Source organism: Bacillus rossius, chromosome 10 (genome assembly GCF_032445375.1).
Source record: "Bacillus rossius redtenbacheri isolate Brsri chromosome 10, Brsri_v3, whole genome shotgun sequence".
Classification (NCBI taxonomy): Eukaryota; Metazoa; Arthropoda; class Insecta; order Phasmatodea; family Bacillidae; genus Bacillus; species Bacillus rossius.
In genome coordinates this window covers 33,144,317-33,159,330 of record NC_086337.1, presented here as the reverse complement: position 1 = coordinate 33,159,330, position 15,014 = coordinate 33,144,317, and the positions used below count along the sequence as shown (strand labels likewise).

The 15,014-nt window shown below is 32.4% G+C and overlaps 1 protein-coding gene across 3 annotated transcripts in view; it reads right to left on the bottom strand.

Moving 5' to 3' along the window:
- LOC134535936 (trypsin-like) overlaps positions 1-14,745 on the bottom strand; it is a 99,742-nt gene extending 84,997 nt beyond the window's left edge. The window contains exons 1-3 of one of the 3 annotated variants that reach the window (XM_063375338.1): positions 14,227-14,745; positions 3,667-3,821; positions 170-253 (exon numbers count right to left, since the gene is read on the bottom strand). The gene's annotated coding sequence lies outside the window, so the exon portion shown is untranslated. Of the gene's footprint in view, positions 1-169; positions 254-3,666; positions 3,822-5,221; positions 5,809-14,226 lie in introns of those variants that run through there. The other 2 variants (XM_063375337.1, XM_063375339.1) reach the window with 2 other exon arrangements.
- Positions 14,746-15,014: the final 269 nt, after the last annotated feature.

Here is a 15,014-nt window from a genome sequence, read left to right as displayed (position 1 = left end):
ATTACATTGTAATGAAGTTTGCTTTAAAAAAAAAATGAATTTTCAAAACATGCAGAAGTATCTAATTTAAAGAACATTGAGAGTTCTTCATTTTTGTCACTAAAATTATTTGTCAACAAGTTGCCAACATTTCTTCTTGTTAAGGATAGTGAAGAAGCTTTGAACTTACTTCAAGAACCGTTTTCTGTGTTGTAGGTAGATAATTGCATTCCTTTTGAATCTGCGAAGGGTATGGATAATCTGTTGTCTTCAGCTGGAAAAATTAATAGGGTTGAGGTTAGTTTAAAGTATTATAAGAGTTTCACCTGAAATGTTTTCAATTTTGGTCACACCACACAGCAGTGCTGAATGTGAGGGTTTTCAGCATTTTAAATAATAATTAAAATTAAAAAAACCAGGACAACATTTAGAGCATCAATGTTACACCAAGTGCTGAACAATATTTTGTTGGTGAAATCTGATAATAAGTGTTAAGGCAAGAATTTCAACAGTATTCCATGAAGAAAGCTAAAACTGCCACATACAAAAAACTGCAGAAAACAGAATGATTAATACCTACTTTTCTTTTAAAACCACTCAGTGGAACAAGGTTAGTTTCATTGAAAACAATATTTTCAGTAAATTTTATCTACATTTGTTTAGAGTTAAACATAGTCATATTTAAAAATTTTACTACTAATTTTCATTTTCAAGAGTTGACAGCTATGGAGTTTGTGATGTCAATGATCTTTAAATGTACTAAATTAAAAACAGCAATCATCATGTATGTACTACAGGATCAATGTATACAGGACCATGCCATAAGGTTCAATAGATATAGGTACTTGAATATGGAACTATTAACAAATATTCTTCACCAAACATTCTACTACATTTTACATAACTATGCAGTTACTACCAGATTTTCAGGTTAATAAATAGGACTGTTGTAGGGAATTCAAACTTCTGTATTCTGCAAACATTTGTACGTAGAATATTATAAAAACAACACTCCCAAAACAAACTAAATAAGATAAATATTTAATCTACAACCCAATTCCTCACTATAGCCCTGACGAAGTGCAACTGCCCCAAGTCACCAGGTCATCTACACCCAAAACAAAATGTCAACATCACCATGAAAATTAACACAAAAAGACAAATTGTACAAGACAATTTGTTTTATTGTGTTAATCTCTTATTGAATCACTTTTAAACCACATATGCTGCTCGCTAATTTATTTTTACTGTTCTGTATGTATCAAATTTAAACCAATTTATTAGAAATTATTTTATCGTAAAATGCAGCATATTAATTTTTCCACTATTTTGCTAGAGTAAGTATTACAAAGCAGTTTTTTATAAAAGTAAAAAAAACAATTACCTAGTCCTCTGTTTTAAAAAACAAACAAAGGTGGACTAAAAATAAAACCATAAAATCCTGTGTCTAGCCTTAAATAACATTGTACAATTGTATTTTAACATAAAATATTAAAATAAAGTATAGGAGCGTTCAAGTATTACGTAATGCAATTTTTTGATATTTTTGACCCCCCCTCCCCCCATGTAACGCGCCGTAACGTTTTTCTGTACCCCCCCCCCCCTCCCCCCTAGTAAAACGTTACGTAACCCCAAGTGACCATTTTTACCTAAAAGTCACAATTATGTGGCGTAACGTACCGGAATAAGTCACTAAAATACCTTTGTTATTGTTTTAATCGCGTTAATGTTATTTATTAACATTTGAAATGTCTTGTTTTTAAAAGCAAGAGCTTTCTAATGTTTTTTTTGTCCTAATAAATTTTTACTACTCAATCATACATTTAGCAATCATACATTTAATTACGTCGTTTTCCTTACTTGGCTCTATCCTTACACGCTTTTTGCTTTATCCGCCATTGTTCTTCTCATGCATTCTCCTATTTTAGCATTTTACTAATAAAGCTATTAAAATTAAATAAATTTTATTTCTAATAATTATTTTTACCTTTGGCAATGCAATTACAAACATAAAACTAACTGCAATAAAATATATTTGTCAAAATATAATCGTATTTAAGAATACGATCAAACGAAAACGAAAAACATTTAAAATAAAATTAGCCATAATTAAAATAAGTAGATTGTAAAAAAACAATTCAATTGGAGTTTTACTGCTCCTCTGTCCATGGGTTTGCCAGCCACTCAGATTCTTTCATTACTGGCATCCGGAGAGCAGACGAAGAGGGATACGGAATTGTTAACCCGCTTGCATCAACTTCGTCTTCGTCGAGCCAATCGGCATCCTCAGACGATGTTTCACAGCGACGCACAATGCAGAGAAGCTCATTTTCCCTTCTTGCAGCAAGTCGCTGTGGCCGTACTCGACTTTCACGAAGGTCTTGGGCAGTCTTGCCATGCATGTAATGATTGTGCATTTGCACACTCTTGTGGGATGTAAAAAAAAACCCACAGGTTGAACATACTCGGTTCTTTAGGTCGGATTGTACTGATGGGCAAAATAAATCGTAAGGCATCTGCTTAAACCCTTCTAGAGGAGGCGACAGATCAACAGACAACCTCACAAGAAGTGGCGAAAACTTGCATGATCCTCTGTCTATCTGACTAGGTACCACGAACTTGTTTGCGGTTTGAAGGATTGGGCAGGGTGGTGGCAGGAAAGTTTCTGGAAAGACAGATTTTAATGCACTCCTCAAGCGGGAACAGCAGGATTCATCCGCACATTAAATAACTTGCAAGAAATATTGCGATTCACGGACATGAGCGCTATACCACGCCATATTAGGGTCTGATGGATCCTGCAAGCTATCTTCAGGGTTTCTATATTCCGCCGAAACATCGTAGTTGTCAATTTTCATACAGTCGGTCGAGTGCTTGGAGCACATAAACGAAAAGGGTTGCCATCTTGGGAGAACAAAATACGAACAATTCAATCGGGAATCCTCCATAAAAAATAAACGAAAAGGGTTACCAACTTGGGAGATTTTAATTCACTAGTTTTTTTATTAACCTTTCAGACCAATCGTCTTTCGTACCACAACATTACTGTTGTGATGAGAGAAAATCTCACACATAGAAAACAGTGTATTTTGAATATCAATACCTATATAATTTCTAATATGGCGATTGGAGTCTACGTTGACAACCGAAGTATAACGAAGCCATCCGAATAGCGGTATTTTTTGTTTTAACTACTTTACTGGAGTGACGAGAAAAACTATCACAGCTGTTGATATATATATATATATACACACACACATATTGCTTTACGTTTGGAGTTAAAAAAACAATATTCACTAATCCTGTAAAGCAAGCAGAAGCAATTTTATGAAGGTAAAAAAAAATTAAGCTATCATGCCATTTGAAATTTTGAGAAAAAAAAGTTTTAAAAAATGCGTGAAAGAATCTGTCTCCACGCGACCGTTCTGAAGGGTTAAAAAAAAAAAAAAAAAAAAAAAAAACAATGTGACGTAACGCGTAGGTCAAAACCCCCTCCCTCCCCTGTAGCGCATCGTAACGTTTTACAAGACCCCCCCCCCCAAATTCGTTACGTAATACTTGAACGCTCCCTATGATGTTTAAACATGTTTGTGATGTGAAACTGTTCCATTGCCAAATATATTTGATTTAGAAAATACGGATCATAAATTTTTGATATAAACTAGATACACAATAAGGAACAATTACCCTGTAATATTCACCAGTACTGAAATGAGGTCCAAGTAGAGGTGGGTCGAAAAGTATCATCCAGATACTTTGTCACTGATACGCGCCTGTATCAGGAACGGCAAACGAGTACACTTGAAAAGTATCAGAGACTTTAGTATCAGTTCAGAATTCACCTGGAACAACACCACGGCCAATGAGCGCAGTACCCGATCGCAGATGACGGTCACTTGGGCGGAGCTTGTGAAAGGGGAGGGAGCAGGAACGACGAATAAGGGATAAAGAAGGGAAAGAATGTAGGGGAGGAAGCGCAGGGGAAGGCGTTGAAGCCTTGAAGGAGAGGCGCAAAGCGATATTGTTACAAGCAGGGCTGCCACTCATGGGTTTTTCCACCCAGATCTGGGTTTTTCCAATGGTGTTTGGGTTTCTGGGTTTTTAAATAATGAATTCCAACAATTCTAGGTTTTTTATAATTTTAATTATTTTTATACCTAAAACAATAATAAAGGTAGTAGCTACTGTATCTGTTGCAATATCTGTTTGATAAATGCAAACAAGTCTATGTGTTTCACACACAAAAATACATATAAACACAAAACTAGTTTTCAAGAAGCTAAGTCGAATATTAAATTAGACACATTCTTCAAAGAGGCTTGCAGAACACAAAACCAATGCAACAATTAACCTTCAAACCAATCTTGTAGAATCAGACTCTGAATAAAGACTAACGTACATGATGCAGTTTTATAAAAACATTTACCGGTTTAAAGAATGCAGTGATGGTTTTTGTTTTGTCATGTATATATTTGTAGGTTTTTTTTATGATATGTGCTGGTCCAAGAATTACTTATACAGCCATTTTGCTGCAGTGTAATTTTCTTGTATTGGTTGTATTTAACCGTTTTCAGTCTTGTAAGGTAATTAATTGTTTTATATTAAAACCAGTTATGTTTATATTTTTGAATTAGTACGCAAAATTTTCTACGATAGCATTTTAGACGCATCTGAGTTTTTTACCCATGTGTCTGGGTTTTTTTTTTAGGTTATCTAGGTTTTTCATGAATATCAGAGTGGCAGCCCTGGTTACAAGTCATTTTGTTTATTGTCCTACTTCAAAGTACGCTCAGTGCGCAGTGCGTGCACCGTCTCGTTCAATAATAAAACTAATGAAATTTTAATATTAAAAAGTACATTAATACAAGATATAATATTTATATTTGTGCACCTAACAGCTATGAAAATGCAAATAAATTCTCAGTTGACACTAATAACAGATGTAATCAACATATGGACTTTTTTTTTCGATAACAATTAGTAACTAGTGTTTTTATACATTAAAAATTCACGATTTTATCAAAAATAAAAAATAAAAAAACAGATAGGTACATTAGTGAGCATACTATAATCAATGTTTACGTTTCAAATGTTTCTTCAGATTAGTCGATGATTTATAACTCAGTTTTTGTTTACACAAATTACAATTAGCAAACTCATTATTTTCCGTGAAAAAATTCCACACAAATGAAGTCTTTTTCGTGCACTTATCCATTCCTTATTTCACTATAAAAATACTAACTACAAAGCATGACAGCCCGCAACATGGTGATACACGGCCAGGACGAACTGCAGTGAATGTCGAACTGATTGATACTGGTGGTATCAGGCGGGCATGAGAATATCAGAGGTAGAGAATTACCAGGCGTGATAAATAATGTATCAGATTCTCCTTCCGGTCGCACGGTCTGCGTACGCGGAGCTTTGTTTCCACCTGGGACCGTCTGATACAGAAGTATCAGAGACTTGTAACATGGTACAATGCTGTATCAGTATCAGGTTGTGACAGATGCCGAAAATTTAGAGGTGGGTCGAAAAGTATCAACCTGATACTTTGGCACTGATACGCGCCTGTATCAGGAACGGCAAACGAGTACACTTGAAAAGTATCAGAAACTTTAGTATCAGTTCAGAATTCAGCTGGAACAACACCACGGCCAATGAATACAGTACCCGATCGCAGATGACGGTCACTTGGGCGGAGCTTGTGAAAGGGGAGGGAGCAGGAACGACGAATAAGGGATAAAGAAGGGAAAGAATGTAGGGGAGGAAGCGCAGGGGAAGGCGTTGAAGCCTTGAAGGAGAGGGGACAGCCTAAGTTTCACCCCCATAGATCGACATGCCCTTCGGGCTGGTTCGTACATGTTCGGTTTTTTTTTTATTTGTACGTTCAAAACAAACATTGCATTATTGATCAAAAAAGTGTTGACTAATGTTATTTTATATTTTTTTAAGAGTAAAACACATGTACACAAATATTTCCTTGTTACTAATTATGAGATTTTCAGGTAAGTTATTGAGCTATTTCTGTTTGATTTGTTAGGAGATTAGTTTTGTCCGTTTACAAGTTAACATTGCTTGTGTTATTCTTGGCAAGTAATCATTTCTTATATAAATTTTTGTACACTTTAGGCTTATCTTTTTTAAATTTTAGGTAGCGTGTGGAGATTTCATCTTATGTTCATGAGCGCACAACGTATAAAATCATAAGAAATGTTTTCTGGTGGTGTGTAGCAGTTAACCGCATTTAAGTAAAAATATTTTAAATGATTGTTACCAGAGCTGAATTACATTCAGGTGAGTGCACTTAATATAATTTGGGGTATTGCAGGAAAAATTATAAATTCCTAAAGTGTTTTTTACTTCCTGACATGTTTAAAATTATTATTCTCTATGAGGGTTGTTTGATACTGCAAGTAGTTTATCATGTTTAACATGTGGATATGTTAGGATTATTTATTACAAATCTGTAATATTGAGATACTGCCCTTGGGTTAGCTGGATTAAAAATACAGTGAAATTTGTTAGGTTAGTAACATTATACGTACAGTGATTCTAAGTACAGTGGAATTTACATTTGGTTAGCTTAGGATAGCGCCAATTAAAAATTCTGTAAAATCAATTGAACGGTTGGATGTTACTAACATTATCTAACCAACCAATATACATTTTACAGTGTTTTTTTTAGGTTATTATCTCACGTTGCTGCTTTTTGTATGCAAAATAAACTTTGGACACTTTTTTTTTAACTTTAAATATGTACCTGTATTTACTCTGAAAAAAGTTTTTCTAAATTCAGACTGGTTTTTGAGAAATCACTGTTTATAGGTTACATTACATTACCTGTGCAGTAAAGGGCCTGTAACCATGTTGTTCTTTAATTGAGTTGCAGATCCTGTTGTTTTTCATACACAAATTGTATATTTTTTATTTGGATATTGCAATGCAGTAACGTAAATTAACACTTTAAAAAAGTTATGTGACTCCTTATTGTGCATTCCAAACCCAAAGCATCAGTCCTTGAGAGCGATATTTTTTAGCAGTTGATAGGTGCAAAATTCTGATTTTTTACGTGAGACAACACATAACCTGACATATAAAATAAATTTTCATTTTGTAATAAATGATTCCTTTTATAACGTCAGGTTACATGCTATTGCAGGTAACTAATCTGCACTTTGCGCCTCCATACTGCTATAAAAAATCCCTGTCAAGGGTTGGCGTTTTGGTTTGGATACACATTAGAGACTCGTAACTTTTTTAAAACTATTATTTATGTTTCATTAGGTTATAATATTCAAATAAAAAATATATAAATTCTTATATATATGGAAAACCACAGGATCTGCAATGCAATTAGAGGGAAAAATGGCGACAGCTGCTTCACTGCATAAGCTATCTAGTGTGCAAAATGTGATTTCTTGAAAACCAGTATAAATTAAGAAAAGCTGTTTACAGTTTTAATAGAGGAAGGTTTTTAGTGTCTGAAAAGGTATTTTCAAAATTTTATAATTTTTTTTATGGATAAGCAGCATCAAAAGAAAATTACCTTTTTTTAAATTTAGCTAACCAACCATTCACATGATTTTACAAATTTTGTATTGTTTATACTTACCTGCTTTAACATTAAACTACTGTTAAACAATTTATTTCAATTTTTTAAAAATATCTTTGGGAATTAGCGCAGTATAATCGAAGACGTTTACTGTATTGATGATTGATTTACTTTATTGATGCACAACGAAGTTGTATAATTGTTAGATTGGTTAAGCAAATTCAAGCATCAAGGGTACTGATCAATGGTTTTTAACATTATATTTTCTTAATGAGTCCATTGGTAAAATGTAAAAACACTGGAATGGCTAAATTTCCATCGACTGCTTATGTTTTTTCCGCATGCTCACTTGAAAACAATTACAGGGTTATACTGTAGTTCACAGTTGCAATACTTGGTTAGGTTTGTTACATAAGTGCTGTTAAATCATGAAAATGGTTAGGGAAAGGTAACTTCTTTATAACTACTGTAAAATGGTGTAAGCTATTATTCTTTAGGTAAGTTTACCTAGACTTTAAAAATAATTTATTTGGCGAAGTACATAGTACTAAGAATTACTATTTATCAAATTTGGTTTGTGTGGAAAAGTTGTTACTCTAGGAAATTTCTGAATCCATCTTTGTAGGAATATAAACTAATATTATTAGAAACAAAAAAAAAAAACAATGTGTGGTATATTTTAATTTTCTAACACCCTCTGAACTCTGCAGTTATGCGATTACCGATAATAATTGTAAATCATTGCAATATACATCCGACACATTTTGTAGTGATTTCACAACTGTACTATGAAGTAATGCCATCGACTGCTGCAAAATAACATGCTGACATCTTTTCTCGTGTAGGCATTTTGTTGATACAACTAAAATATGAGCATATAGGATATATATAGAATCTTACAAATTTTGGTAACCTACCTACTATACTCTCCCCAAAGACTTTGGTTTGATACTTAAAAAAAAAAATGAACTGCTCATGTAACATGCATTACGTGAAATTAATTCTTTTTGTAAACATTTTGCTTGAGTCAAAGCCTAGATTTGCTTAAGCTAATAACAAGCAATTACATCACTTGAGGCCCTGAGAAACATACTTCTAAAATTGTGTAGTTACTTGGATTGTTAAATACCTAGTTTTTCTGCAATAATGGGCACAAGAGCAATAGAATTATGTTTTTCATATAATATTTTTTCACAATGAGTTTTGTCAAAAAGTATTTGGAAAAAAATTACTGTTTGAAAGGACAAAGAAAAATGTTAATTGTAGTACATAAATGAGAATTTACCAAAATATTGAATGTATCAAATTTCTAACTAAAATGGTTTTGAAATTAATTTATCATTCTGGTATGCATAACTTTTTTCTTTGATACATTTATTTATCAGTTTCATTTCTCTTTAGTACAATATAAATCATTTAACTTTGATTTCTTTTTTGTTTCAGGCTTGTGGAGAACAGCTTTTTTTTATCTACTCTGTGGCTGGCCAATGTAAATAAGCAATGATTTCATGAATGCAGCGAGAGAGTTTATTTGATGTATTTTAAAATCACTGATAATATTTATTGATGTATTTTTAAATCACTGATAATATTTATTGATGTATTTTAAAATTACTGATAATATTTGTTTTGTGGCTGGAAGATGGTAACCATGGTGACTTGTGAATTTTTATGAAGATTAATAAAAAGCAGTAAAAAATTATTAATGGTTGTCAGAAGGAATTTTTTTTTCAATGATCAATCAATCATCTACATTCTACAGTAACAATTTTCCTTAACTCAAATAATATTTCAATACATATCTTATAAAGTATTCATATATGTACAATATAGACCAATTTTGAGCTAGTCTGATATCAGTATATTAGTTATTATGAACATATACTATCAGAACTACCATTTGCATATAGTGCACGTACATACATAACACTAGCCAACAACCATTAAAAAAACACTACTATATACACTTACATAAAAAAAAAACATAGACAAGTACAGATTATTCACTATTATATTCTAGAGCCAATTCCAAAAGTGTATTATCAATAAAAGAAAATATTTTTTTTTTAAAGAACAATATTTCGATATGAAGGAAAATCTGTATTCTGAAGTTCTTGTATATGTTTGGTACCAATCAATGTAAATTAATCAATCTTTGATAAAAAAAAATCCCGAAAATGATTTATAAATTAAAAAAATTATTGCCTACCAGCTCTGGGTTTTGCATGAAGGTTCAACTTCTCTGACTTCTGAGATTACACACAAGATTTTAATTAATAATACTATTGGCTTCATTACTAGATTATCTTTCAACCTGTAATTTATTATTTGAATCAGTTCATTGAACTGAAATATTTGCAGCAATTTCTTTAAATGTTTATGAACTTGGATTATTTAAAATACAAATGTAGGTAGGCTTACTAGACCTTTAATGCCATAAGATTGTAATCACATAGGCCTAATTTACATTAATATTTGTGCTAGACTTTGTAATTATTAAAATTTTATTTTCTGCAATGTTCCAAAGAGCATTGCTCTATTTTGGAACAAAACAATTTAATATGACAGTTTGTTACAACACTATTCTTCATAAAACAATGCACATTAGCCTGTATAATATGAATTAGATCTAACATAAGAACTACAAACTGCACATTTGCACTTAAAATATTCATCAAACAGTTAGGGAAAGAGATTAAACATAACATTTAACTCTTAAATCGTCATACTTCATTTTAGTTATCACACTTATGCTTGTATGTGAACGGGATCAGAAATTAGCACTGCAAATGCACTTTTAACACTAATAATTAATTATATCAAACACAAATGATATCAGTAACATCATACTTCATTTTTGGTGTTACAGTAAGCTTCCATAAATGTTTTTTTTCTCAGAAAACTTTTTCATCAGAAAACTTTTCTTGAATTTAAACATTACAATAAATTTTTAAATACATAATGATTTGTTACATAGCAAACCTTCAAAATATGATTTACTTCCAATTTTTGGATAAATGCTATTGAAGTTTTGCATTGTTTGCCATGGAAAACTATGGAAATAAATAAACAAATAAATAATTAAAAATATAAAGACACAACTGAATTAGCTGTAGTTGAACATACAGAACCAGCGAGGAGAATAAAAATATAATAAAATATAATATGTTAATATGTTCACTAAAGGTATGCAATGGATGGAGGATGCCCTACATTAATAATAATTAGTAACAGAGAACAAAGCAAATTTGTAGGGAAGAGACTTTTAACAGTAGTAGAATAATAAAATTCTGAAAAGGGCTGTTTCAAAAATTGCAAACATTCCTACACATAAGAAGCCCTTAATCTCAAAGACTTCATTCAATATACTGGTCATTACCTGCTGCTCACGATCTGTAAAGGTAAGGTAATTAAATTAATGGTGGAAAAGGTAATAAGCATTAGGTTTGTGGTCTTATAAATGTGGTCATTAGAGGCAAACATTAGGTCTCTGTGTTTAAGTGCTCACTTTTCTGTCACCAAAGTGATCTGGGTTTGATTCTCAGCAGGGTCATTAATGGATCTTTTGATAGTGGGGGACATAGCAAACATTGCAGTGGTTAGTTGGTTTTCAAAGAGTTCTTACGTTACGTCACCCATCCATTCTGTCATATCATTAGCATTTTATAGCCCTTCATTTTTTTGTAATGATCTAGAGGTCACCAAGCTGAAAGCTCAATTAATTTCCTTCATTGACAGATATAAGGGTTGAGGATTTGAAGCAAGCAAGATAAACATTTTAATGTTGCTTGCTTCGTCTTCTATAGAAAATTAAATCTAATATTTTGAATTGCTCCTGTGCTGCACTACTTCTAACTGAGAACGAGTAACCTGCACTTTTTAAGGCATCAAAGAAATTGTTATAACCGATTTCACTGTCTACATATCCCGGAATAGTGTTATCTTTATCACTTTTGGTACAATTTAGCAATTTATCTCTTGCTAGATCAAAAAACGATATCATTGTTCACGTTTTAAAGCTGTAGCTATAGCCCGCGCTTTTCTACTACCGAAGTTACCCGATCGAGCGACGTACTTCGGAACTGTTCGGGCATGTCGATCTATGGGGGTGAAACTTAGGCTGTCCAAGGAGAGGCGCAAAGCGATATTGTTACAAGCAGGGCTGCCACTCATGGGTTTTTCCACCCAGATCTGGATTTTTCCAATGGTGTTTGGGTTCCTGGGTTTTTAAATAATGAATTCCAACAATTCTAGGTTTTTTATAATTTTAATTATTTTTATACCTAAAACAATAATAAAGGTAGTAGCTACTGTATCTGTTGCAATATCTGTTTGATAAATGCAAACAAGTCTACTCATTAGAAGAATTCTTTGATAAATAGTATTTTATTTTATTTTTGTATCATGTAAATATGTATTTCTGTATTGTTTGTATTTTAGTGATGTTTGCTATATGTAATGTGTTTTTATAAATTGTTTATTTGTCTATGATCATATGTGTAACATATATATATATATATATATATATATATATATATATATATATATATATATAATATATATATATATATATATATATATATATAATATATATATATATATATATGTTTCATTGTTGTTTTTTAATGATGTTTGTTATATATATTGTGCTTTTAAACTGACAACTTCTATCTGTTTGAATTTGTTTAAATATGTATTTGTTTTCATATGTAATACTTATGTAGTATTTTATTGCGGTTCTCTAATGATATATGTATGTGAAATGTGGTTCTGCAAATTGACAACTTCTTCCCATCTGCTTGGGTTGTATAGAAGGCCATAATAAATAAATAAATAAATAAATAAATAAATAAATAAATAAATAAATGTGTTTCACACACAAAAATACATATAAACACATAACTAGTTTTCAAGAAGCTAAGTCGAATATTAAATTAGACACATTCTTCAAAGAGGCTTGCAGAACACAAAACCAATGCAACAATTAACCTTCAAACCAATCTTGTAGAATCAGACTCTGAATAAAGACTAACGTACATGATGCAGTTTTATAAAAACAATTACCGGTTTAAAGAATGCAGTGATGGTGTTTGTTTTGTCATGTATATATTTGTAGGTTTTTTTATGATATGTGCTGGTCCAAGAATTACTTATACAGCCATTTTGCTGCAGTGTAATTTTCTTGTAATGGTTGTATTTAACCGTTTTCAGTCTTGTAAGGTAATTAATTGTTTTATATTAAAACCAGTTATGTTTATATTTTTGAATTAGTACGCAAACATTTTCAACGATAGCATTTTAGACGCATCTGGGTTTTTTTACCCATGTGTCTGGGTTTTTTTGTAGGTTATCTAGGTTTTTCATGAATATCAGAGTGGCAGCCCTGGTTACAAGTTGTTTTGTTTATTGTCCTACTTCAAAAAACGCTCAGTGCGCAGTGCGTGCACCGTCTCGTTCAATAATAAAACTAATGAAATTTTAATATTAAAAAGTACATTAATACAAGATATAATATTTATATTTGTGCACCTAACAGCTATGAAAATGCAAATAAATTCTCAGTTGACACTAATAACAGATGTAATCAACATATGGACTTTCTTTTTTCGAAAACAATTAGTAACTAGTGTTTTCATACATTAAAAGATTACGATTTTATCAAAAATTAAAAATAAAAAAACATATTGGTACATTAGTGAGCATACTATATCAATGTTTACGTTTCAAATGTTTCTTCAGATTAGTCAATGATGATTTATAACACAGTTTTTGTTTACACAAATTACAATTAGCAAACTCATTATTTTCCGTGAAAAAATTCCACACAAATGAAGTCTTTTTCGTGCACTTATCCATTCCTTATTTCACTATAAATATACTAACTACAAAGCATGACAGCCCGCAACAATGTACATGGTGATACACGGCTAGGACGAACTGCAGTGAATGTTGAACTGATTGATACTGGCTGTATCAGGCGGGCATGAGAGTAACAGAGGTAGAGAATTACCGGGCGTGATAAATAATGTATCAGATTCTCCTTCCGGTCGCACGGTCTGCGTACGCGGAGCTTTGTTGCCTCCTGGGACCGTCTGATACAGAAGTATCAGAGACTTGTACCTAGGTACATTACTGTATCAGTATCAGGTTGGGACTGATACCGAAAATTGTTGTCCCAACCCACCTCTACGAAAATTGCTGTAACAACCCACCTCTAGGTCCAAGTGCCTGGTAGTGATGGGTCGTTCGTTAACGATTCGTTCAAAAAGAACGAATCTTTGAGAGACCGAAATCTTGTGATTCGTTCGCGATGTAAAGAACCGGCACTTTGAGAGCCGGTACCTTGAAAGATTCGGAAGAACGAAAACGCGGAGAGAACGAGAGAACGAGATGAGAGAACCGGTCACGCGCCCGGTCTGATTCGTTCGTGAAATGATTCATGACGTCAGGAGTCTGAAGAATTAGTAATCACAGCGTGCGCATGTTCACAAGAGCAAACGATAACTGATCAAATAAAATAGGGTAACATGAAAAGTATCTATACCTGAAAATGTCAACTGTTATGTAGTGGTTTAAAATAGCTTTTTCACATTCACATACACAAATTTGGAAATAAAAAACTAAAAAAACAAAAAAAAAACCGTATGAATTAAAAAATAACAGGGAAAGTAACTACAAATGTTCACACTTACCATTTTTTGGTTAATTAATGTACTTCATTTGTTTCTCTTCATACTGAATTGCAGTAGTATTAAATTTTTGTCTTTTTTCTCTAAATGTGTCGGTCTACATGTAAACACTTTACTGTCACTAGAGTGTAAATAGCCTATATATTAATATTTGTAACTTAAAAAGTAATAAAATATAAATAATCTTGTTTCATATACGCAACTGTGATTCACTGGCTACGGAAAGCAATGTTCAAATTCAAATACAAAAACACGTACGTAATACTCTAAAAGATGAACGAGTTACGACACCTGATAAAAGAGCCAGATCCCATACACAGAAAAGAACGAATTGACCGAGATGAACGAATCGTTCTGAACGAATCATCTTACAGAACTGATCCAAAAGAACCGATTCGGTCAAAAGATCTGTTCTGCCCATCACTAGTGCCTGGTGGGTGTGTTCCTTTGGGAGCCAGAGTAGCTGTGACAACCCACCTATATGCTGGAGTAATTCCGCGCAATTGCACAGAATTCAAATAACTTAAATTAAAATAATAAAGAACTGAATACTTCTTATATAATGTAAATACCAAGCTTAGATACAATTATTCCATAAAATGTTCACTGATACAAGAGAGAAAAATTACAAACACAGGGCATCATCTGTCACCCAACAACCAGCAATTAAGGACGTTATTAAACAATTAAGATTACATAGCACTGTCAAGCATTTAACATCGTACATCAACTATACAATATATATACACGATAACAAATGGCAATAACAATTAGGGCCATCTAGGTATGGT